Source organism: Martes martes, assembly GCF_963455335.1.
Source record: "Martes martes genome assembly, chromosome: 3".
In the NCBI taxonomy this organism is placed as follows: Eukaryota; Metazoa; Chordata; class Mammalia; order Carnivora; family Mustelidae; genus Martes; species Martes martes.
This window is the reverse complement of record NC_137890.1, coordinates 136769479-136795495: the sequence shown is the minus strand read 5'-3', so window position 1 is coordinate 136795495 and position 26017 is coordinate 136769479.

Here is a 26017-nt window from a genome sequence, read left to right as displayed (position 1 = left end):
GGAGACAAGACCTTCTGAGACACACTACACTTTCTGCTGCTGTCCCCGGTTACCAAGCAAACTATAGAAGTGGTATAGATGCATGTATTTTTTAAAAAATCATAATATCCCTTTCCATCTCATATAAATATATTTGGAGGTATATTCATGTTTGATGTAAGAAGTCGTTTTATCTAGATGTTTGGGTTTCAAGGATTCTCTGAACTCTACCTCTACTCTAGGTAGATTTGAATTCACTCAGGCACAACAGGCTTGGGAATATGGTAAAGTGTTTGAAAAGAATCACATTTTAGGGATGTCAGTCTAGAGGTCATCTAGGCCAAACACCCTACAATTATAAGTGAGCAGGCTGGCACAGAGAGGCTAAGTGCATTGTGCCACATTGCACATCCAGTTAACGACTAATCATGGAATCATTAGTAAAGAAAAGGCCCCACTACTTTAAAGTTGGGCTTGGAAGAATTTTAAGCTGGATTTGGCCTTTGAAATGGTCTTGTCATTCCTTCTCATTTTGTGGGTGAAATCACTAAGGCCCCCAGAAGTTACAACAGACCTGAGATGCGGAACTGCACTCTTGCCCAGCAATCTATTCTCTTCTCCATGCACTGTTGCTACTGCTATTTCAGGCATGTCTGTGTTACAATACTTTTATCTGGGAAATTTAATTTTATGGTATAATACACGATATCCACAATTGTTTTTATTAAGATTATTGTTTTATAGAATTAAAGAGTATTTTACACAATATTTCAACTAAGGAACTGCTTCTGCCCTATTTATTTGCTTGTCAGGTATATTCTTCTTTCTGGCCAACCTCTTTTTATTTCTGTTCTTCACCTTAGTCTTTCTTTTAAAAATTCCCCTTTATATGGTTACCATGGAAATTGCTCTCTTCCCCTTCAATTTTTCCAGTCATTTGAAGCTATTTATTTTATGGGATATATATGGATCATCTTTAATTCTTCAGGGAGACATCCACCATAAGTGTTAATACTGAATTTATATTTTCCTGTTTCCATTTAGTGCATTTTCTCCACACTAAAAGCTTACCACACCCATAGAATGTTGATTTTAGCTCTATGTTATTCATTATACACAATCTCCAATAGATGTCACTATATACCACCTATTAAAGAAAGCAAGTGTAAATGCCTTTTACTCAATAAATAGATTTTTTGACAAAACTATATTGCTTTATGGCTCATCAGATTATGACTTTCTGTGGTTCCACATATAATAAGGTCTAGGCTGATGTTGTAAAAAATTTATAATGACATTAACCAAACAAATGGCTTACACTGAGATCCTCAATGTCTAACTAAAGTATACACTGCCCTTTATCTTGATGTTGTACCAGACTCCCAACTTAGGAAATGGAGAAAATACAGGAAGTTAAGAACTGTATCTAAAGCAAGGATGTTTAGTATTTGCCTTTCAACTGGCATATGTCTCTTTTATAAGAAATCTCATTGGATTATTTCAAATCAGACTCTGAAGGCAAAGTAGTGGTCCCGTGCTTTTGTGGTGAATGGTGATTGCCCTATGACTTTCACTCATATAAGAGAGTCAAGAAAATAATTTCTGTGTGAAATTGTGAAAGGTACACTCAAGATCTCATTTGGATCTTTAAGATTGAGAAACTAAGTCTTACAGATGATAAATTATCTGGCCAAAGCGACAAAGGACAATATAGGCAGACCTAAGATTCCCAAATAATTGGTGGTCTTATATTTCGTTTAGAAATGAAGAGCTAAGCTGATTCACCTACCTAAGAAGCTAAAGCAGCTAAGGAAGGAAAGTATGCATGACAGCCCTCCTACAACAGTTATGTTGGCAAACAACACCATAACGATATCTAACATTTATTAAGCACTTTATATGACAGTTGTATGAGGATCATCTTGCATCATCCTCACAAGTATATTACATCCTGCCTATTTTTCTATTTAAAGACTGAAGTTGCATGGTGGTAGTTATAAAGCATTGTTGCTATGGTAATGAGAGAAAGCTTGAATGGTCAGAGACATAGAATAATAATAATAACACTATAATATGTACTGAAGACCTAATATAGGCCAAGCAAAAATAATAACAGCGTTTATTGATTACTTACTATATGCTAGGCATTGTGCTAGACTCTTTACACAATCACATATATCTGCCCTCCAAAACACAGCTTTGAAAAAATATATATTTTTATTAACCACATAGGAAGAAACAAGGGAGTCAAGAAGGCAAGTAAATTGTGCAAAGTTACCTACCCCCTAAGAGTTAGAGCTAACATTTGAATCCAGAATCTAGGCTCTATAATGTCTCACAGATGGCACTAGGCCTAGGAGAAATGTGGCGTGTGTGTGTGTGTGTGTGTATTAAACATACATATACATACATACATACATATACACACATGTAATTCAATACAAAATTTAATGTGTAAGATGGGTAAATAATTCTAGAACTAGGGAGTTGATTATAGGAAAATAAGTCAGAAATTTATTTTTTTTTTTTTTTTTTTTTTAAAGATTTTATTTATTTATTTGTCAGAGAGAGAGAGAGCGAGCACAGGCAGACAGAGTGACAGAGGGAGAAGCAGGCTCCCTGCGGAGCAAGGAGCCCGATGTGGGACTCGATCCCAGGACGCCGGGACCATGACCTGAGCCGAAGGCAGCTGCTTAACCAACTGAGCCACCCAGGCGTCCCAGAAATTTATTTTTTTATAAGATTTTTTATTTATTTACTTGACAGACAGAGGTCACAAGTAGGCAGAGATGCAGGCAGAGAGAGAGAGAGGAGGAAGCAGGCTCCCTGCTGAGCAGGGAGCCCGATGCGGGGCTCGATCCCAGGACCCTGGGATCATGACCTGAGCCGAAAGCAGAGGCTTTAACCCACTGAGCCACCCAGGCGCCCCAGAAGTCAGAAATTTATTAACTAAACATCCTAACCCATGATTTCTTCATTGGTCCTAGAAAGGAAGCATTGCTAAAAACAGTAAAGGAAGGAAAGAAAGGAATTATTCCTCCCAAAAAAAAGCAAGCTTGTTAAAGGCCTTCATTCTTCAGCAAAGAATAGCAGAAGCACGTGGGTAACAGTGCGGTAAGCCACCCACTCTTGATTTCAGCGCAGATCATGATCAGGGTCAGAAGATGGAGCCCCAGGTGGGGTTCTGTGTTCAGTCAGGAGGTCTGCTTGAGATTCTTTTTTTCCTTCTGCCTCTGCCCCTCCCCCTCCCTACTGCACCCTCTTTCTCTCTCAAATAAATAAGAATTAAAAAAAAAAAAAAAGAAGAAGAAGAATGAAGGTAGGAGGGATACAGGAAAGGAGGACTAGTTATATAAAAATCCAATGTTTACTCTCATGTAACAAAAGTAACAATTCTGGAGCCTTCGACAAAAGCCAAAGTTGAGCAAAAGGATGAAGATTAACAAAAAGTGCCAAAATGCCTACTTTATACCAGCCACCTCAGGAACCTAGATTAACTACATCACAAATCACTAAAAGACACAATGGTGACTGCCACTTAAAACTGCTTGTGGAAAATTAGTCCCTTTCATATTATTGTATTACCACGAGCAAATTAGCTAATGCTTTTCTTTGGGCCTCAGTTGTCTCATCTGTAAAGTGAGGGCGGGGGACAAGATTATCTCTAGTGTCTCTTCCAAACCTTGAAACAAAGAATTTTAAGTAGTATTGTTGCCATTGTTGTTTAAAGCAAGAAAAGTATGGCAAAGGATTGATTGATTTAGGAAATCATTCTCCTTTTGTTTAAATCCCCAAAGCAACTGGTTCTACCTCCCTTTGAAGTACTGATTTGTGGGATTTGCAAATATTGTGAGGATTTGTCATTATTTGGGCTCTGTCATTAGGAAACTACTACGGCACTGAAACAAAGGGGCCAATTAAAGACGGTTCAAAAGCCCAGCAAACATTTAGGATGACCTTGCATTGCAAGGCTCTTAGCTTCAGGATACACGAAAGAAAAACCACAGAACTACTTTGCTTAATTCTGGCTCTGCCCCTTGCTAATTCTAAGTCCATCACCTTTTTCCTTTTCCTCTTCTCTAAAATGCTAATAGTCTCAGTCTTATAGCATTGCTGTGATGAACTAGTGACGTAAGGCTTCAGAAAAGTGTTATGTGATCATCCTTACCACCACCATTATCTTAAATAAATGTTCTCCCTATTACTGCTATTTGTTCGTGCATCTGGATAGGAGGCGGCTAGTTTTACAAGCCATCTTTGATACCCAATTACCGTCATCTCATTTCAACCTAATCTGTTTGATTTTACTTTTCTTTCCTTTTCTTTCTTTCTTTCTTTCTTTCTTTCTTTCTTTCTGTCATAATCTATAGCAGATCTCACATCAACACAATTAAGAGGACACTACAGTTGATTATATTAATTATGCAACTTTTAAGATAGTACTTTATTTTTATTTTACGTTGCTAAAAGGTATTCATTTTAATCTAGTTCAGTTGCCAGACTCCATGGTTATAGGACTGTGCCCAAGTAACCCAAATATTTGCCTAGAAACCCATTTCTTCACAGGGCTGGCTTTGTGGAATTCTCTATTCCCTTTATATTACTGTGAAGTGATGCCGATTCTAGCTCTAGATTTGCTTCCCCCCTTAGTCCTCTCTCCCTTTTCTCTACCAAAGGTCATCACTATATTTGAGTCAAAGGTACTGGCGTAACCCAGTCCACCTCATCAGGACACATCAGGTGGCTGTTTCTGTTTAATTTCTGGAGTTATTCCAAAACAAAAAATGATCTCCGGCCCCACCCCAGTCAATCTCTTTCCCTTCTCTTGACAAAATTTCAGGATTAGAAATCCATTTCTCTGTGTAAATCAATAACCTCTCCAGGCAATCTCTTTCAAAATGAAGATACTCAAGGGAGTGTTCATCATTAAGCTCTTAACACCTCTGTGTGAAGGATTTTCATCAGCTTTTTCCCACTATGAAACAACAGCTTGACCCTGCAAGCCAGGCTTGGGTGGTGTGAGGCTGAACAGAAACCTAGACTGGAAAAAAACAAAACAAAACAAAAAAACAGGATTGGCTTCAGAAAGGGAAGAGGTGACAGATTTGCATACAGTTCAAATGTTTCTACAGCAGCCTCTGCAGGAGCACTTTAGGGCATGCGGAGCATACCTTTTCTAATTGAACCACCCTAAGGTGCAAAATATAGAAGAAGAGGAGTTACGGAGTAGTTCTGTCTCCACCAGCTGCCCTAATAGTTCCCATGGGGCAAATAAATCCTGGCAGCAATAGTTGGTGGTGATTGGAGCTTTGGGAAAGGTTAAGGAGGGCAGAACCAGTAGGTGAGGCATATATGTGGGTGGCTAGGTGAACAAACAGAAATCCAGGTTCCTGGGGCCAAATGCTGCCACCAGTATAGACAGGAGATACCCACGAGAGGAAAATTCAAGCCACATATATATAGACATAGTTTTAAGAAACCAATAGCAAAACAGGTGCAACACAAAGAACACAAGGTAGTCAGAATGCTGACATCAGAAGGGGAACACTTAGGGAACGAACAATGATTGCCTATTTCTCTCTCTACAACGATTCTTTTCCTGTATGCTACAAAACTTGCCTTGTTCTCCAATTTTCACAAAAACAAGGTAGAAATTCTGACTTTACGGTTTCGATGAGACAACTGATCTAATTATTCTCTGCTTGCTTCTACTCCAAGGAACCAGAAATATTTATCAGGCACAGGCAACAGGGCAATGGGGCACTCTGCCTTTCCTTTGATCTGAATCAACCATGCAAATCAGCATTCTCTCAATTTCCCAGGACCTGAAGCCAAGCCAAGCCAACAGGAGGTATGAGGACTGTACCTCTGCCCTCTTGTCCATTGTGTTCTTGATTGTTCTCCTTGAAGACGTTCATAGAAGGCTATATTAGTTATAGACACATGCCCCTGTCCTCTCAGGGCAGAGATAATAATCGGGCAGAATTCAAAAGTACCAAGGTGATTTTGATTTTTGTCTGGTGAAAACTGTCTCAAACCAACACATTAATTTTTTCGCATTTATTCTAAGTTAAAATATGTTAAGCCCTTCCTTAGTACATTATAATTCAAAATAAGCAAGTTAAATTTTTCCCTCCAAGATGAACTGTTTGCTGATGACATTCGTGGGCAAACTTTGCAGAATCTCAGCTAAGGGCTCATCTCTGGGCTGTAGGGGTTGTTTCCAGACCTACAGTCCATTTCTAATTGTTTTTAAGAGACTTTTCAGAAAAGAATAACCTCACTATTTAAGATTTCAGCACCACCTGGGAGCCCAGCTTTTTCTCTCTCTTGTGTGCAGATGAACAGCTCGTATTATGGGCATAATCTCGCTCCATTCACCCTGAGAGAGCAACGTCTAAGAGGCAGAGCCTGTGGACAAGCAAAACACCGTGTTGAAGCAGGGAGACCACACTACAAACAACTTGTCTTGTCAAAAAATAGCAGAACTGGAGAGAGGTTATGTGATTATATCCTAGACTTTCTTTTTAAATGCCATTTGAACATAAATAATACAATAGTTCCAAGTCACATTCAAACATACATTCCCTAATTTTGATTCTGAGAGTATAAAAATATTCAAAACTAAAGTTAGCTTCATTTTCCTTCTAGGTTGGGCAATATTTGAGCGAAAAAATCACTGAAGATTTTCTTAGATGAACTCGTTCCTCTTTGGGTCTCTTTTTAGAAGAGTTTAGGGGTAATAAATGCAATTTCACATGCTCATTAAGTCTAACTTGTATGGCTTAAAAATAAGAAAAACATTGTTTTTTCACTTTTCTCCTCTGGGAATTCATACAAAGACTCATTCAAACACACACAAAAATGGATAGTATGTGTGTAAGTCACCAGACATTCAGCAATGACTTGCATGCTATGTTTTTCAACTCTCTGAAGTTGTCAGGGCAGGAGAGGTACAATCCCATTTTCTCCCCTCTAGAGCTCGGAATAAAACTGAGGTTCAAGGAGATGATGTGACTGGCACAAGGATGTAAGGCTTGTGATTGGCATAGTGGACTTGAATGCAGGTGTATGTCTCCCAGGTTCCTGGCAAGCATGTAGATGCTATTTCATTTACAGAACACGGACATCCCTCTGAAGGAAGCTGGCCCACACTGAGCTGCTCGCTATAGCTAAGCTATTATCTTGTGACTGCTACAACAGTGTCATTGTTTTATCCTCTGGCTGGGAGACCAAAATTATCTACTTCATTCCACATAATGGAGAAGAGAACATACCCAAGAATTACGGTATTCCTGAGTAGTGACACGGGCCTGCCATGACCTCTCAGTGAACTTGAGCCCGTGCAGCAGGTTGGGGAGCCCCAGAGTGGTCAGGTGACCACATTGCCATCTGCAGTTCTGGACTGGTCATCTGGCCAGTGCTGACCTTTCGGAACATGATCCAGTGAAATCCAAACCCTGGGAGCGGCTGGCAGGCAAAATCTGCTCTTCAATGTCAGTTTCACTGCTGAGTTGTTTAATTGTCCACTACAACTTGCAAAGGGCCCATTAGGCTCAGGTCATGAACCTCCCATTTAGCATTAATGGATAATCAAATCCTACTTGATTGGAAATGCTTTTGTCTAAATTGTATTTCTTTCATAATTATAAATACCTAGCACTTCACCAACATAAACTTTAATATAATGAAGCTCCTTCCTAAGACTAACACCTATTGTTGAAGCTGCTCCATCAAGAAGATATAATTTGATTAAAATTATATCCCCAAACTATATAATAATGATACACGTTTCAACGGTGTTCTAGTATACCAATAGAGTGAATTTTAATAACTTATTCTCTGGCAACTTTTTAAAAGGCAAAGCCTACCTTATTTTTCTTGCATGAAATTGATCTCCTTCCATCTCATATATCCTGAAAGTTTACCAGACCTTTAGCCAATGATCATTCATTCAGTCAGTTAGTCGCCAAAAATTCATCGAACATCTGCCAAGTGCTATACTATGCTATCTGCCAGGACAACAAAGATGAATAAGGCCACGTTCATGAGGAACTCGCAGCTTAGCTAGGATAAAAGACCTATTAAGATATAATTATAAAACAACCTGGTAAAGAAACTAGGTTTTTTTTTTTTTCTTTGCATATGGGATTACAGAGTATATGCAGCTGATACCTTCAAGAGTAAAAAACTGAGGAAAGCTTAGGACATGTTGGAATTGAGCTGCTAATGAAAACCCAGAAGGAAATGGCTAGAAGGCCAATAAATCTCAGGAGTTGGGTGAACCTACTGTTAGACATGTTGGAAAGAGCTTCTTGTAAGTAATAATTGAGCCATGGAATTTTATGTCAGAAAGAAAGGAAGAAGTTCAAGGAGAGACTATTAAGGAAAACTTTCATTTAAAGTATAGAAGAAATTGGAAATAGAGAAATTAAATGAAAACCCTAACAGCACATTGTTCATTACCACTAAGGTAGGGAAGAGTTTGAATGTATGAAATATTGTGAAGTTATCATGATACTTGAATAGCTAACAGCACTAAACGTTAAGCACAAACGATACAGGTTGGAAAATTCACTGGTCTTGAATCAAAGTTGAATAACCTGGGTTTAAAGTCCTGTCTAATACTAATTTCCTTTGGATCCAGAGGCAGTAATTTATTCAGCTCAGACTTCACTGAACCCAAACCTAAAATAAAATTAAGATGTGGAAGTCCTAACTACCTCCCTTTCCATGAGGTATCTGGGTACGGGAAAACTGGAGTTTCCTTAAGAAAAGCTACTCTGTAGATTGAATGTAGCATTGTTCCAAGTGGCCTATACCCATTTATAAGACTAAGACTATTGAAAGGGAAAACCTTCATCTAAATAGGCGGTAATAATTTAATTACATGACAGTCATAAGTTATACATATCTGCACATAACATGTTCTTTAAAAAGGTATACCACATAACTCTAAGGTAATTCTCCAAAGAGGCTATTAGTCTGTTGTGTCACAGGATATTATGTTATTAATAATACACAGATAAAAGAAAATTGTCCAGTTAATGCAGTTAGCTAGAGACACAAATTGAGAGTCAAGATTCATTGGTTCTATTTTGAGCTCCACCACTGGACTCTGAGCTTTCAGAAGTCACATATTCTTCAAAATCATATTGATTCCTCCCAAATGTACAGGATTTTAAAACCAGATGATTTTGAAGTTCTTTGAGCTCTTCTAAAGCAGCAGCAATTTTTTTTTTCAATTAGCACAGATCTTACAAGTTTTCAAAACTGTATGTCAGGTGTGTTCTATTATGCACCCACATTGCTGAGAAAGGCTTTGAAATATTTTACATTTAGGTAGAGGCATTTTTAAAAGATAAATTTACTAAATGAGCCATGAACATGATCTCATTTGCAAAAGGACTAGGATCTGAAGTAGATATGCAAGCAACAGTTCTAAAAAAAGGTGATAAAGAAATATGTAACAAGTAGGTTTTAAAATAAATGTAGACATTGGATACAAACTCTTGTAAAATATTTAACTGTTATTTTAATTTTGAGACAAGTTACAGTGTCAGATACCGTCTGTGTTTTCAAAGTTAATCAGGAAATACAGTATAGGGAGCTTGAATGACTGACAAATTCCCTATGAAGGCTGCCAATTAGAGTCTTGTATGGGTGGGCTAAGGCTCCAGGAGTTTTCATTTTACTTCTGTTTCTCTGTTGGAGTTCCTTTCAAGCTGTCAGAGCTTGGGAAGAACCTGGCCTTTGGTTTTTTTTTAATACCTTTCATTTTCCTACATGTAGTCAAGTTTTGAAAATTTAAACATGATAAAACTCCATGGGACATGACATGATTCAGTTAACATTTTGACTGTGTAATGATCCACAACTTAATACCAATAAGAGATTAAGATAGAAAAGATGGTTATTACTAGGAAAAAAATGATCATTTGAGGTGTGGATAGTCAAAAATGTCATCCTTCTCTTTAGTTGCACTAGGGTTTCTTAAAAATTGCTTCAAAAGAAATGGAGGATAATTCATGCTGTGATTTATATTAAGGGATGTTACCAACAGCAATTATATACACACATATATATAAATTACATATATAAGTTTAAAATTATACACTATATTTAACACTATATTTAACAGGTAACAGGTAACAGATGTACATATAATTTTGTATATAAATATGTACATAAAATTGAACATAAAATACATATGTACAATACAATACATACATATTGTATTGTACATATGTATTTTATGTACAATATATATGTATTGTACATATGATGATATGTATACCATCAAAGGGGACTTAGGATTTCTTGAGCGACTAGTACCTATCCTGAATTTATGTTGTTTATTTCTTTTTTTTACTGTTTTCCTTTATATTTTATAGTCAACCATGGCAGGATTTTTAGTTTTCACAATTGGATCATATTTTAGTTTCAGAACTACTGCTCCTGCGAGAGGAGAAATAGTGCTCTGATAAGAGGCATCATTCAGAATAGGACCTGTCCACTCTTCCACTTCCTCTCCTCTGTAGCCTCTCCTCTTCTCTCTTACTTTTTGCTCCATGGCCCCATTCCTAACCCTATTTTCTTTTGAACCAATGGTAATGTATGTGTTAGTAGAGTGTTAGAATCTATTGAGGGAGATAAGTTAAAAAAAAAAAAGGCAAGGAATACAAACATTCATCTACAAGATTATTATCAGAGCAAATTTAGTACTGTTGATATTAGCAAGAATATCCTTCTAGGTTTGGGGGATGGGTTAAACAATGGTATAATCACTGGGTGGAATACTATTCAATTTTATAGGAGACTTTTTTTAAAGATTTTATTTATTTATTTGACAGAGAGAGAGAGAGAGAGAGAGGCAGTGAGAGAACGAGAAGTAGATTCCCTGCTGAGCAGGGAGCCCAATGTGGGGCTCAATCCCAGGAACCCAGGATCATGACCTGAGCCAAAGGCAGACACTTAATGGCTGAGCCACCCAGCTGCCCCTAGGAGACTTTTAAAAAACTGAAGGTAAGATAAAGACCAGAGTTTACAATATGCTATCTTTTGTGTACTAAAGGGCTTAAACTACTAAACCACATTAATATTTTCTTGCGTTTGCATAAATAAACTATAGGGATAAGAAATAAACTAATAAAAATGATCACTTATGGGAGTATATGAGGATGAGGTAGTAGTGGTGAGACTTCTTAATACATTTTTTTAAATTTCTGAGCTTTGCAAATGCATTACCTCAATAAAAATGCAGAAAAGCACTTAACAAATGTTTTTTGAATGAATAAATGATTGAATGAATTAGAAGACTTGATCTTAGTTAGCGATGCTGACAGTTGAAAAATAGCTCATTTGATTTCCTAGAAACTGCCACTGTACTCTGAATCTTTACTTCCCCAAAAACTAGTGGACCAAGTTCTCATCAAAATACACAATTCAGGGGCGCCTGGGTGGCTCAGTGGGTTAAAGCCTCTGCCTTCGGCTCAGGTCATGATTCCAGGGTCCTGGGATCGAGCCCCGCATCGGGCTCTCTGCTCAGTGGGGAGCCTGCTTCCTCCTCTCTCTCTGCCTGCCTCTCTGCCTACTTGTGATCTCTGTCTCTGTCAAATAAATAAAAAATAAAATCTTTAAAAAAAAAAAAAAAAAAAAAAAAAAAACAAAATACACAATTCATTCAGAATTTTACTTTGTCTTGAGGTATCTTTATGCCTATACTTTATTTCTATTTTTAAAATAAAATTTAAACCGCTCTAGAGTAGAAAAGATCTTTTTGTTTATTTTTATTCTTTCTCCATCATTTCATATAAGACCCTGATCATAGCTAATATTCAATAAATCATCAACCTCTATAAATTCTATTAATGTGTCATATAAGTGATGCTTATTATAGGACATAAAATTTAGATATCTTTTATCTTCATTCAAATTAATCGAGTCATATCATTTTACAATGATATGAGTCCTGGTGATATGTCACATATTCAGAAATAGTGGCTTTTGGATGCATTCCAGGTTACTATAAATCCCAAAGTCCCTTTGGATGACCAATTCAACTATGTGGAGATGATTAATAGTGCACTGGTGTGCCTCAGTCCTCATACTGTTATTAGGGATCTTCTCTCTGAGTAATATGCTTTTATTTTGTACCCTTTCTCTTCAGGGAATTTGAAGGGTTTCCCTATCACCTGGAAACCTGATTCAACCACTCATCATGGCCAAAAACAATCAAGTGAAAAACTAACAAAAAGCTTGACTAAATACCTTTGGCTAATTATTAGAACTTTTTCCGAGTATAAGGCGTAGTATTTATTTTATGAAAAGTTTCTGTGTTTCTATTTAAAGTCTTTTGTTTGCCACTTGCCCTTGAGGATGTCTTTCATATTGTCTTAGGATCCAGGCTCATGAGAACACCTCATCCTAAAACTTCTTTTCAGTTTTCTTACTGGGAAAAGTCCTTTTCATTTATTTGTAAAGTTCTGACTCTTTCTTAAGAGTGAAGACAGCTGTTCACAGTTATTTGCTTTTAATCAGGGTAATGTTAAGCAAGTAATAGACACTCAATAAGGAATAAATAGTAAGGTTTCAACATTGAAATTTATATGGTAAGGCTCATTGTATATGAAATACTTAGTCACTAATGAAAACTTATTATTGGAAATATCTCCACTTATAAGCTAAAGCCTATAAGAGCATTATGTGAGGTTGACTAACACCTATAATAATATTTGTTAAATAACGGACTTGGAAAAGATATTTGGGCATAAAACTTGAGAACAGTGCACTGACAATGGTTTAGAAAGTGCGGTTCCAAACGCTTTACGGAACAGACAAGGTTTCAACAATTTTTAGAAGAATTTGAAGGGATATGACAACAGAAAAGATGGAATAGCCATTCTATGTAGGGTTTTCTGTAGGTTCGTCTGACTGGTTAAGCACATTAGACTGACAAATGCAGTGGAGCTGAAAAAGAGAGAAGTGTGATGCAGAGGGCACAGTGAGAATTGGATCACGAATAGGGAATATAAACTTGAAGCCACAAATGTGTTTCATTTGGCTCACATTGAATTAGTTCCAACTCCTACACATTGGAGATCTCACATAAGAATCCTATTTTCATCTTCTTTTTACAAAGCACAGGCCAAACCTGGGAAGCTTGCCTCCTGGCAACCACTAGAGCTAATGAAAGGCTATCTACTTTACATGGGGCATGTTCTCTTGAGTTTTCCTTAATTTCTACATGGCTGTTTTCTCCTTATTAAGTTACTTATGTGAGCCCTGAGACTCTTCAGTTTATAAGTTCTGATTTAAAGGAGTTTCTCTTTTACCAACAAGATGGTAACAGTTTCCCTTTCTGTCTGAATCCAAGTGTTTCTGGGTTGTGATAGTTAGTAAACCAGGATAACCACCATTACCATCAAGAAAGCTTGTTAAAAATATGGCTACCAGTCATCCCCCCTTGGTAGGTTTAGTGGGGCACATGAGAGACATATATTGAACAAGTGTCCAGATGATTCTAATGAATTTATTCTCTAACAGACTTTGGAAATTACTGAATGGGGATAGAGCAGCAGGTACATTTAGTCAATTCTTGAGTGTGAGAAACTAAGCCTAAGCTGTTTCTAATTTATTCACAAATGTGACTGTAATAGCTTTGGCTCCTTGCCAGTGGTCCTGGGACTCTTGAGTTATCCCATTGGGTACTCTGATAATGGATGTTACATGAATACTGAATATAAATTTGAAGAAGCCTTATTATCATTTTTAAAAATACCTATCCTCTATGCACCAAAAGCCAAATACCAGAGGACAGCTATGTCATTGTAATTAACCATCACTGTCTATTAAGTCCCTGTCATTACGAATTTTCAAGATGGAGGATATCTAGTCTAAATCTTTCCAATGAGAAAATTGAGACCCAAGGAATTAAAGGACTGATTCAAGGTCACAAAATTCAGCAGTGGTAGAGTTGGTCTGGAGCTCCAATCTCCTATTTTTTTTTTTTTTAAATCTTTGTTCCACCAACTAGGTACAAAGGATAGATTTTGACATATACATTCTAGAAGACCAGGGATGTTTAGGGAGTATTGCACTCAGAGTTACAGTGATACAGATTACAGATGCTTTTAATTCATTCTTCTACCTTCTACCCCTAGTAGTCATAAGAAGAACTCAGGTCTGCAATTTAGCCTGCTTTTACTAACTAGCCATGTGTACTTAAGACTTGTGCATATTAGAGAATAAAACATATAGCATAATATTAATTTTCTCAGTAACACATGAAGCAAATATTTTGAAAAACTGGGAGTAATTTACAGAGACAAAGGCAACTGTCTTACTAAAATAGAAATATGTGTAGAAATTAAAATTGGTAGGTTAATGTAACATTTCCTATGAGCCACCAGATGTCACTATTATAGGCATTACGCATCACCTTATATTAAGATTATCAGAGGTTTAGTGTCAAACAATGTTAACAATTTCAAGTTCATGATCATTGTGTATATTTTGTAAAACATTTTTATATTTTTATAAAGCATATTTTATTTTTTAAATAAATCTCAATGTAAAGAAAAAAGTGAAATCAAGAAATAAGAAAGAATGATTTCAGCCTAGAAATATGTACCTGGGTAAAAGCATTCGAGAAGGATAAAACTCTCATGAAAGTCCAGTCTATCTGCCAAGTATGACAGTTTAAAAAAATGTCTTTGTTCAGAATTGGAACCCTAATGCAATAAGTTATTTTACAACAATTAATTCAATTCCATTTAAAAATCAGTAACTATAATTTGCAGAAGCTTAAGTAGGTGCTAAAAGGAATAAATATAAGTAAGACATAAAAGTTGTCAAGGAACTTAAAATCCATTTGAGATATAAAGGCTAAACAAAGGTAAAATTATAAATACATGGAAATGAAATGAAAGGAGTATGTATCATTTAAGTTGAATACTGAAAAAGTAGAGGTTTTTTTTTAGAAGAAGGAAGAAACAACATTAAAAAAAAAGACACAGTTGTGCAAGTACCTAGTACATTCAGGCAGGTAATTGCATGACTAAAGAATAGGAATTTTGGTGGAAGGTAGTAGGTCTCAAATCAGGGAAGGTAAGCTGGATTTCAATGACAAGGGATTTCAATGACAGGCTGTCCTTTGATTTTCAAATTATAAAGATCCACCTTAATAATTTTTGATAAAGGGAGTCATGTGATCTAATTACTGGTTTGCAGTCACTGACCCCACGAATGTAGATGCAAGGATTGGAGGGGCAAGAAGCTAGTGTTGGGGGCAGGGGGGCTCTTGCAATAATGAAATGCCTTGGGTGGGAAAATAAAGGAGGTATAATATAAAGAAAATGGATCATAATGCAAGTTACAGAGTTTATGGAACTATTGCGCATATTTTTGGTCTTTTAAAAAGTTTTACTACCAGCCTTTTTGGAAAGGTCTTTTTAGGAAGTCTGATAAACTCTGAGAGTGATGGGATTGTGGGCTTTTTGTTTTCCCCAATTAAAAAAAAAAAAAGTACCAGGTTATTAAAGGGCCTAAATTCTCTTAAGAATCATATTATTACTACTACTACTATTATTATTAATAAATATCTGTAGTTTTAGAACATCTAAAACCATCCTATAGCGATGGTTTTAGAACACTAATTCTTATAATGACTTCAAATGCTGCTACAAATCAATGAGAATAAGCATTTGAATGTAAACAAAAACGTTGATTGACAAGAAGTCTTAAGACAAAATACTGAAATTCTTTCTTCCTCAAAATCTATCTGCAGCTGTTCTCCCACAATGGCTAAAATACCCACTTCCAAACCCATTAAAGATTTGGTCTCCTTAATGAAGGTATTACATTTCTAGGACTGCATTCATCTGTGCACAAAACATTGATTGCCTACCATGTGTCAGGACTTTGTAGGTTCCTGGGGATACAAAGACGAATGAAATGAGATCCCTGTGTTCAAGGACTTCATAGCTTTAGGAGATAAGCATGTGAACAATTTTCATACAATGTGAAGGATATTCTTCTTGCTTTGGGAAAGAACGCACTAACCAGAGGAAAGAGGGAATTGGAAAAGGATGCCCAGGGAAAGTGATGCTTGAGGTTATCTTGAAAAATGTGAAAGAGTCTAATGAGCTGACACCTTATGGAATAAAGGACCATAGCAAGCCACAGACCTTTAATTTACTGCTAAAATCAACAAAGTAGATTGACTATCCGTGCCATTTTTCCTGAAACTGTCCCAGTTTTGACTTTAGTGCCCCCCCTTTTAGTCTTAAAAAAAAAAAAGGCTGGTTTAGACAATAATTTTATTTGTATGACAGAACATATAAATAAAGCCATAGTAAATACAGCTGTGAGCCAATTGTCTCCAAGACCAATAGCACGAGTAGATCTAAGGGGCAAGAGATAGATCTGACGGCAGAATTGGTAAGGAATCAGTGACTGGGAAAAAGCCAAGAGAGATGGAGTGAGGATCAAGATATTGAAAGATCCCGCTCACCCGAGAAGGGAGTGTCGGCTTATTTCTCTAATGGGATGTGGAAGGGTGGGGCTTGAGGCCGACTTGGAAGTGATACAGTGCAGTGTTTAGGGAGTACTGGGAAACCATGAAAGGCTTTTTGTATCTTATTAAGAACAATAAAATAACAGCTAACATTTATTATCTACTGTACTCTAGGTATTATACTAACCACATCATAAGAAATAACCCCATTAATCCTTACAACAATGATGTGAGGCATTTGGTAGTCATTAAGCACGTTCACTGACTGTTTCAGGCTCTCCAACTTCTGGGCACTTAGGGAGACTTTCCTTTATGACCTCCTGGGGTTGAGTAGGGTCCTATGACTAAAAACATGTAAGCAGAAGTATAGTTGTTACCTGTGGCCTGAGTAATCCCCTGTGTGAGATTCCAGAGCTCTCCTTTCCTTCTATCTCAGTGACCAGAAATCTATGCGGCAGTTCCTCCATCACCAAGATCCTGCAGTGAGGATGGAGGCAAAATGGTGGAGAGCCCCCAGCCAGCCCTGAGGGATAGACACGTGACATGAGCAAGAAACAGCTTCTGTGGTTTTAATTTCTGGAGATTCAGCGCTGGTTTGTTAGAGCAGTATAATATAGTCTATCTGGATTGGTACACGAAATATATTATTTTTTAAAAAATTTTATTTATTTTTTATTTATTTTTTATTATGTTCAGTTAGCCAACATATAGTACATCATAAATTTTTGTTCCGTATTACAAATGAAGAAATTGATACTTAAAGGGTTAAGTGACTTACCTAAGTTTACAAAGTTGGTGAGTAGATGAGCCAGGGTTAGCATCCAGAAAGTCTGAACAGATGTAAGCTTACCCTGCTGTCGTACAATACTGACTCTAAGACATCTAAGCCTTAATCCTATTTATTCTAAACTATTCATAATTCTCATTCACATCCTTTCTCCTTTTGTTTCCATCCTTAAATTAGGTCATGATAACCCCTTCGCCTAGCACAGACACAAAAAAACTCCCTGAGCAAGGGGAAGAAATTGCTTTAGGATAACTGTGTGTTTCTCTTCACGAAGAAGTAAAGTTCAGACCTCTAATAAACAGACAAAAGCTGGTAGGTGCACAGCATGAGCACTGGGAACCGTTACAAACAAGGAACTAGTAATATATCTGAAAACAGGATGGCTACTAAAAACAGAAGGTAAAAGTAGGAAACAAATAGATAATAAAGTCATTCGTGTTAAAATATAGGCAGGTAACACAGTGCACATTTTGCAAGAACACAATATAATAAAACACTATTATACGTTCACATGGTTGCCCATTCAGGGAGTGATGAGTGTGGTTAAAGAACAAACAGGGGTAAAAAGGAATTTTAAAAAATAATCAGATGACCAACCACATCCCCGAGATAGGGGACTCATATACACCAAGGATGATAATGTTTTATGAACTGGTAATAATGAGTAGCTCAACTTTGTGTAAACCTCAAGTTCAATAACAGAGGCAAAACCAAAACTTCACAAGAGCTATAGTACTAGCCCTTTCCCTCATGAGTTTCATTTTTAAACAATCTTCATTTGGGAATAATTTCCAAAGAGCATACTATTTGAAATATGAAGAACTTTTATAAAGAGCGAGAATCACGGATACGCAGAATGAGGAGTGAAAAACCGTGGCATATGCAAATCACCTATCCAGCTACTCAAACTGGCTCAGACCCTCATTGTCTACTGACAGATCAGACCCTCCAAAAAGCATAAAAATCTCCACAGAAACTCTTAATTTTCCCATGCACAGACACAGCCATTCCCTCTGCCTTAGTGCATCATTTATGCCCACAATTTGTCTTTCTTTAGATGTTAATTATTTGTAGGTTATGTAGAGTTTTGTAGGAGTCTGGCAGACTTAAACACCAGGGAATTTAAGTTACAGTCAGATGCATCTCAATGGCATCGGGGAGTTTTTGCTCCAAGGTGATATGAAATTGTGACAGGAGCTGTGTCTCAAGCTGTTTGTCTGGCTAGACCTGGAGATTTGGGAGGCTGGTACCTGCTTTTATTTATTTATATGGAGGGTTACGGAATACAGATGCCAACGCTGACTGTGAGTTAAAGAGAAGAGAGGATAAGAGCTTAGGCTTAACCTACAGGGGACCTGAGGAATAAAGAGCCCCAGAGTCCAGCGTGGAGAAGAGAGAAGAAAGGGGAGGAAGAAAAAAGACTAAGCGAGATCAGGCCTAATGAACCTTTTCCTGAAGTCAATGAAAACGGGGAAGTGGAGCCTCAGAGAGCAAGACCATGCCCAAACAAAGCAGGGATAAAGTGGATCAGCCACAGTGTCACCAAATTTGTCAAGAGTTCAAAAACCGGCAAATCAGAATCTGCAGTGAGAAAAACACTCGTGCAGAGCCATACGCTATTGTTATTATCAAGGTGAAGATACGACAGGAAATACACAACACACAAGGCTACGCAAACACACCAGCATGCGCGCCACATACACTGCTTTGGGAGGCTCAGAGAAATGGGAGTATAGATTTTATCAGACTTGGTGGTGATATTCTCACTTTATGTGAAAGAAAATGTGGCTCTATGCTTTTTATTTCTATGACTGAAAATGATAAAAAGGCTTTATTCTACTAAGAAGGAGTCAACAATAAAACTAGAGGCTCATTGATACCTTTCTGTCCCAGAAAGTGCTGAGGAATCAAGTTACAGAAAATGCCGGGCTTGAACATTACCTCAGGAGAGCAGAAGCTGAAGGAAACATGGGCGATGAAAATGAGAAAACTCAGGACTTGCTGGAAGTGTGAAGTAAATGGACAAATTCACCGGGAGCCAACTAAAACAGCCTCACTTCCTGGGCAATTTTGATCATTGGGAATTGCTGGGATATCACAAGCAATTTTAATTAGAGGAAATGTATCTTTTTGTCATATTTGATTTGTAAGCAAATGTTGTTTTGTTTTGTTTTGTTTTTTTGTGGATATAGCATTATAGTGAATACATTATCTTCCAGTTACATTTGTATGGTAAAAAAAAAAAAAGTAAAAAAATTGACATTTGACTCTCCAGACTCTTACTCTACAAAGTATGATTTGTGGAAATAATGTGCTTTTCTTTTTTTACGAGTTCCCTTTCCTAAACCATTTCTCTAAGTCTTTCTATCTAACTAAACATTGAGCTGGCCAAGAATGACACATTTTCTTGTATGAACTCGATTTAAAATGTCCCTCTTGGAAACTTCTTAATATCAAGGAAGCACATTCCACATACACACAGTGTTGCATCGTATATCCCACCTGGGAGTCTACTGGGAGACAAGATGAAAGCAGAGGCTAAAAAGCCCTGAGTAATGTATGGAAGTGTTGAATCATTATATTGTACACCTGAAACTAGTAGAACATGGTATGTTAACTCTACTGGAATTAAAAATAAAAAACTTAATATCCCCCTCCCACATAAAAAAAACATAGAAGCTAAAAGAGACTTCACAGATGGCCAGATCTGAGCTAGACTTCTCTTGCACTCAAGAGACTTACTGTCTCAAGTCCCCATATTCCCGGAGGGCGATGAGCCTTACTTGCTTCCCAGGTACATGCTTACGTACAGCATAATAGAAGACACCTAGCACAGTACACTGAAAGAACCTAATTCCGATCCTGTGGTGGTCATTTTCTTTTAGCAAATCTTTGGAAGGAATCCCTTGAGAATTGTTTTTTCATCTATAAAATGATTTCTTTTTTTAAATGTTTTGCGAATTTTTTTTAAAGATTTTATTTATTTATGACAGAGAGAGAGATCACAAGTAGGCAGAGAGGCAGGTGCAGAGAGACGGGGCAGGGGAGGGAAGCAGGCTCCTTGCTGAGCAGGGAGCCTGCTGTGGGGCTCGATGGCAGGACCCTGGGATCATGACCTGAGCCGAAGGCAGAGGCTTTAAACCACTGAGCAACCTAGGCGCCCCTAAATGTTTTGTGATTTTTAAAATTTTTCTTATTTATTTGAGGGAGAGACAGACAGCATGCACATGCATGAGTGGTGGGGAGGGGCAAGGGAGAGGGAGAAGCAGACTCCCCACTGAGCAGGGAGCCTGGAGCAGATTCCGGGGACCCAAGGTCATGACCTGAGCTGAAGGCAGTATCTTAACCAACTGAGCCACCCAGATGTCCCTATAAAATGATTTCTAATAGTGGTCATTTTTAGATTTAATATGATTTTAGCCCTCTATTCTCTTTCCATGGCTATGATAATTTTGTGAGTTTGTGTTAAACTTTTAACACAATCACTTTTAATGTGATTTTTAAAAAATCACATTCAAGGAAATCACATGTCCCCTGTGACTCTATGTATTAGAGAATGGAAGTTTGAGATCACATTACTGCCCTGGAAATACATTTTGAATTAAATACTTGTAGATTGATACTTAGAAGAAATCACCTTTACACTGTGCTCCAATCTTTCTCCTCACCCCATGGAGAGACATTTTCCTGATACAAGAGGTGCCTATGCCAGACTTCAAGGGGATGGAGAATGGAGGAGAGGGGAAATTTCCCATTATAGGCAGAGAGACTCAGGAAAATGGCTGGTTGAGTTTTCAGCAAGTGCTCTTCAGTCTACATGAAAATACTTCAGTATATGGAGACCAAGAGCACTGGTGGAGTCTGGGGAAGCCTCTGCCTTTATCACAAGGGCCTTTACACTTCGTAGGCCAAAAGAATCCCAGTATCTTAGGGAAATGATCTTTTTTAGCGCTATTGTTTAAATATCTAAAAACCATCTGGAAATAACTGAATTAGAAAATAGAAAGAGGGATTGATAAATCAATTTTGAGATTTTGCTAATAAAAATTATGATGATAATAGGTACCATTAATTTGATAGCTTCTATGTGCGAAGTCCAGACACCTTGCCTATATTATTTCTAACCATCATTAAAATCCAATAAGACAGATATTTTGCTCCAATTTTATGGAAGCCAAACCTGAAGCTCTGAGAAGCCTAATCATTTGCCCAATTTTATAGAGCTTAGAGAAATTAAACTCAAGAGTCCATGGTTTTTCCACAATTCCACAAAATTACAACTAATACTGACGACAGCAACATGCTACTACAGCCGTAGTGGGAATATCAAATAGAAAGTGAGCAGAGCCTAGAGAATTGTAATAAAAACTAAACATTATTACCTTAGGTGTAAAGAATAGATAGCTGCATATAACTTCATAAAAATGAGCAAACAAAAAAAAATTCAAAATAGGAATTTAGAGGGAAAATACTTCAGTACAGAGACAGTACAGAAGTAAAAACCAGTGTCCGGCAGATAGGTAGACTACTAAAATGGATTTATTAAGATAAACCAAAATATTCACTTTCTTTCTTTTTTTTTTTTTAAGATTTTATTTATTTATTTGTCAGAGAGAGAGAGAGCACGCACAAGCAGGCAGAGTGGCAGGGAGAGGCAGAGAGAGAAGCAGGCTCCCAGCTGAGCAAGGAGCCAGATGTGGGATTTGGTCCTAGGACCCTGGGATCATGACCTGAGCTGAAGGCAACGGCTTAACCCACTGAGCCACTCAGGCGCCCCCAAAATATTCACTTTCAATTAAACATTAAAAGACTATGCCGTGAGGCAAGAAAAGAGCACTTCGAGAAGAAAATGTTGAGAAACAAAGACACCTTCAATAACATAGTAGGTAAATTAAAACCATGATGGAAACAATAACTAGATGGCTTATTTTTCTTAGATGTAATGTTAGCGACCCTCTTGCATCAAAAATAATTTTATACTCATTGTTAATTATTTTCCATGAAAGCTGATGAAACAGAAATAGAAAAACTAAAAACTATACTTTTTCTAGCATTATTGCATTTGTGTCAATTGAAATGCAACCCTTTCTCTTTCTTTGAAGTATACTACTGCTATGTAGAAAACCGTTTCTAATTTCTTTGCATCAGACACAAATATCAAATTTAAATATTGTAGTCAAGAGTCATTAAACATTTTCTAATAAGAACTAAATGTCCTTGTATTATGGGATAGACAGGGGAAATTTTTATAACCAATTACTATCCTTGACTATCTCTGCACTTTGATTTTGAGCATGCCATTTTGTAAATATTAATTATTATGAATGATAGCAAATGGAATGATTATTTGCAAAAGGGATACATGAGTACTTGGGACTTGGTTTAGAAGCACGAGGCATTTCTCTTGCTGCACGCAGCTGTGGATAGAAAGACTGTTTATTTCAAAATTCGGAAGATAAAATAGTACCAAAACCTAGAAATTGATTTTAGAAAGCTGTCAGAACCCAGGCGTGTGGGTAGAAAAAGGCATTGCCTGCATTTTAGGTTACAATGTTCTGACACCTACAAGCATCTGACTTAGCAGACTTTTTTTTTTTTTTTTTAAAGTGGTGCTTTAAAGTGTTGGTATGGAACATAAGTAGATAATGCAAATATGTTACCGACCCCTACCAATAGTTGCAATTATGCAAATTTTAAAGCCTTCATCTTTTATAATTAGGTGTAGTGGGCTTATGTAGTTAAATTCTCCACTGGCTAGCTCAAATTCCCTAATCTGTTGAGCAGCTTTCCCCTAAAAATAATGCACTTCAAATAGACAAAAATATGCATTCTGCAAAGGAATGGCAGAATATTATGATGAAAAGGAAAGACATGACATCCAGAATAATTGTTAGTGACAAATTCCTTGTTTGTCATTTATGAAATGTGTTTTTATGAAGAGCTGAGATTCTTTGACAATAATTAAGCATATTGTTGAATTGGTCTTAAGAGTATGGAATTTTAATTAACATACTCAAACTCTAAAGATGAAAATCTTATTGACTTATGTGCTGGATGGGAAGAAGGTTGTCTATAGTAAAATGTACATAGAATCTAAAATTATCCATAGCAGGTAATTTGCCTTGGTTATTTACTGTTGACACTTAAAGAATCACTTTATTCATTATCAGTACATCACACAACTTTAGGAAATACAGTTTTCAGTAGAATTGAACATATATTATACATATAAATTATATATACATTAAAAACTTATATATTAAAGTTTATATATATAATTATAAATATTTATATATAAAACACATTAAGTATTTTGTTTCATAATACATAAAGACTCTAGGGGCATGTTGGTATGTGTAAGATTTTCATTAAAAAGTTATACTGACTTGGGGTGCCTGGGTGGCTCAGTCGTTAAGCATCTGCCTTTGGCTCAGGTCAGGGGATCAAGCCCTGCATCTGGCTCCCTGCTTGGCGGGAAGCCTGCTTCTCCCTCTCCCACTTCCCTTGCTTGTGTTCCCTCTCTCGCTATGTCTCTCTCTCTGTCCAATAAATAAAAATAAAATCTTAAAAAAAAAAAAGAAGTTATACTGACTTGAATAAGTATCTGAGGATTCTCCTTTTATTCCAGGGATAGGTCTAGTATCTTGGTAGACTACACTCTAAATGAATTTCATATGCTATCTTTATTTTCTCATTTAATACCAGCCTATATTTAAGGACCTAGAGGTTATTCAACAGTAAGAAAAGGAAAGTACAAAAAGCCAATCCAAGCTTATTTTCCCTTAAATGAATCAGTCATTGAGACAATGGAAGATAGGAAAGAAACAGCTACTATGAGTTTCTGGGAAGAAGTATGCGATCCAAAAACTTGTAGGCTGTGAGACAATTTTGGATAGTAACTTTCAAAATAGGGCCTGTGGTTTATTGTCTAAATTATCTTCCCCAAGTATTTTTTCTACTAGCTCTCCAGGGATTACTCAAGGGAGATCCAGTTTGGCTGGTGATTACAAATAGTAATCAACCATTAGTTCAAATAACGAAGGCTTGAATATAATAAAAAGACTTGGTAAAGATAGATTTGATCAGTTCCCATTTTGATCATTCCCAAAACAGTGAATTCACAAAAATTTTCCGTTATAATTTCAGTAATTTAGTACCCATTTAAAAAATAGTTGGAAAAAATAGATTACCTAATGTAAATTAATTGTAGTATTATATTAGAATGTGCATACCCTGGTCACATACCTTCTTTGATTACAATTACTTTAAAGCAACATGCTTTGTTTAGTTCTACCCTTAGAATCCACCTGTTCCAAATACTCATTTCTATGACCTCAGTAGACTGACCACATTTTAGTTAAAAAAAAACAAACAAAAAAAGGCAACAATTTGCAACAGAGTGAGCAGAAAAACTGACTAGTGAAAAAGAATTATATAAAAACACTTATTTTCTACTTATTTCAGGACTTCACTAATTTGAAATTAGGACAAAATCACCCATATTTGCTCTGTGTTTTGTTCAGCACAAAGAAATTAGTCTTTGGAAATGAAACAAAAAACAAAACCGAGAAACTGGAGCATCAACACAAGGTGGCGCTATGGACCAGTCACTTAGGACTGAGAGCATTTTAAGCATTTCTCTTACCTCTGAGACAGATTTATATACTTCCACCCCCCCAACTTTGTATCTAATTTTTTTTTTTGTAAAAATCTGGTAATGAAATGGGGAATGTGGTTTTCTTAATTTAAAGGAAAATGCAAAATTGAATCTCACTAGTGGATATTTTCATATAATTAGCAATCTCAAATGAAACCTCTGATATCCCTACTGACAATTTTTATATATGTATATATTGTCCCCACTTTTCTCCAAGATGGACACCATGATTGTATTCTTATCATCTCCTGCATAGACTCCTTCTCTACACTGACATAGTCATCTTTCTCTTCTGATTTGCCTAGAATCTGATTTGTTGCTGCTTTAGCTCATCACATACATAGTTATAAAGATCATTTTACTTGAAGGCCATTTTCATGTCATCAGTATTTCTATAAAATATTTTCTTTCAGCTAAGCATCTCCAGTGGGCATTCTGCTATGTATTACTTTAAGTACAAATTCTTAATTTGATAGTCACCTCCATCTCATTTTAATTCCAAGACATTGTTGTACATACACACACACACACACACACACACACTCATCTCTCCTGCCAGACAAGTCCTATTTATTTCACTTAAAAGTATTGTGAGAATTCCTGTTGTTTGTAAGGGTTTTTTCGCTAACACTTGTGATATGTGCCCCCCTAGGACCATTGTTCATTGGTGTCAGTCAATATCTGTAAATTCTGTCATAGAGCTCATCTTCTTGAATAAGTCTAAACCCGCATTCCTCCAGCACATAATCCTATATTTTGCAGCACATTCTCAAACACTATTCTTATGTGAAATACTCATAAAATATTTAATGGTAGATAACTATTTACAAGACAATGGTCTATAGTTGGTGGGGCCTGTTTTTCTTTTCTTAAGAATATTATAGCTACATTATTTTGTGCTTCCCAACATTTCCAACATAAGTCATAGTATATTTAGTTAGTACTTGACAGAAGTTCAGAGAATAAATGTGTGAGCCCAAACTTCTAATAGCTTGAAATTGTTAATACTGAGAGATACACACACACTTAAATAAAACATATACAAACATATATATGAATAATAATTTTTTAACTTGTG